Source organism: Pundamilia nyererei, unplaced genomic scaffold (assembly GCF_000239375.1).
Source record: "Pundamilia nyererei isolate P.nyererei 1_Seehausen unplaced genomic scaffold, PunNye1.0 scaffold00045, whole genome shotgun sequence".
Lineage (NCBI taxonomy): Eukaryota > Metazoa > Chordata > Actinopteri > Cichliformes > Cichlidae > Pundamilia > Pundamilia nyererei.
This window is the reverse complement of record NW_005187446.1, coordinates 3,738,262-3,739,891: the sequence shown is the minus strand read 5'-3', so window position 1 is coordinate 3,739,891 and position 1,630 is coordinate 3,738,262.

The following is a 1,630-nucleotide window of genomic DNA, read 5'->3' as shown; positions in this document are numbered from 1 at the left end:
TCTGTATGTCTCCAGAGAAGTTTCTCCTCCTCAGGCTGGTGTCTGTCATAGACTGACCAATAAATACTACAAGGGCAGCAGTACCACTGAAATGGTTCCCTTTAAATGAATCCTCACATGCTTTTATATTGTGTGAGCTGTTGCATTAAGTGTAGAGATAATACAAAAAGGTGCAAGCGTGTAAAGTAGAAATCTCGTCCCGTGTGTGCTAACTCTTCCTTCTTTTCCCCAGATGAACTTGTTTTGTTTTCTCTACATATCTTTGAATAGAGCGGCGGGTGAATGAGAAATGTCGAGATGTTTCTGCATTAAGTATGTCTGTATGTAATCATCTCTGTCCCTGGAACAGCTGGCATTTCCCTCAAGATAATTTGCTGTAAACCTTCTAATAAACTGCTGAAGCTGTGACACCAAGCAGATGTTTCACTTTATTTGACTGCTTGTGAAATCACCATAAATATTTATGCAAGGCTGAGACAAGCAAGAAAAATTAACCGAATTATAGGGAAATCCCTATCAAGTCAAACACCAAAGTTTATTTGTTGCAGTCAAAGCTCTATAGCGAATATACTGAAAAACATCCAAATAAGTTGTCTCCAGCAAATTTCGGTAAATTTGCAGCTGCAGCAAAACAGAGGAAATATTAGTCATTGTGGGGACTACCAGTGGTCTGTGGAAAGTTTTTTTGAGGTTGTCACACATCGACACACGCACACAACGGTTGCTAGCCAAGTTAGAGAGGAAGCAAATTAAAAGCTTCTAAATCCGTGGGATGTGATTAACCCAGCAAACAGATTTTATGTTAAAGACAGCTCCGATCAAAGCTGCTCACATTTTCTTTAATCATCTCCTGCATGCAGGTTTGGGCAACAAAACTCTCTAAACTGCTCTTGTATGTAGTGTTCTTTGGTTTCTTTAAATATTCTGTTATGCAGAACAAAAGAATAAAATGGTCATTTTTGCCTTTGCTTAAATACCATTTCCACTCTTCTTCCTTTTGCTTAGATGTTTGTAAGAAAACTGACTGTGTGGCTGGATTTTAGTAAGCGGAAGGAGAGTGGTTTAGTAGTTTATTACCTTAAAGGAATTTCCAGTTTCCACCAAGTTATTTCACTATTACAGATGAGTGGTACACATGACTGGAGGTTATGGGAAATAGGAATATTTGGTCCTAACTACTGTAAATCAAAACACTAGTTTACCATTAAACATAAAGGCAGCATTAATTATAGCAAAGATGCACATGCTTACTTACTTGTCCACTCACAACTGTAACATTATAATAAAAACCTAAAAGACCCCCCCAAAAAAAAATACTTACATGGAGAGGATGCTGCAACAAAGGCCGAGGGGAAAGCTGGACTATTCACACAAAGTGGGTAATGAGGGAAGTGGAAATAGCTGAGCAAATGAGATACAGGTGTAGACAGTCCCGTGGGGGGAGTAACCTGAAACAACCGAAAGGTAACTACTAAACACAGAGATGTGAACTCACATTGAAACACGATACAGAAAAAACACAAAGTCAAAGACAGAAATCCAAACACAAGAATATTACAAAAAAACCTCATAACACACAAAACTTAAAACTCAAGTATTACCAAAACAAAGGTTTAAGAGGAACAAGCAG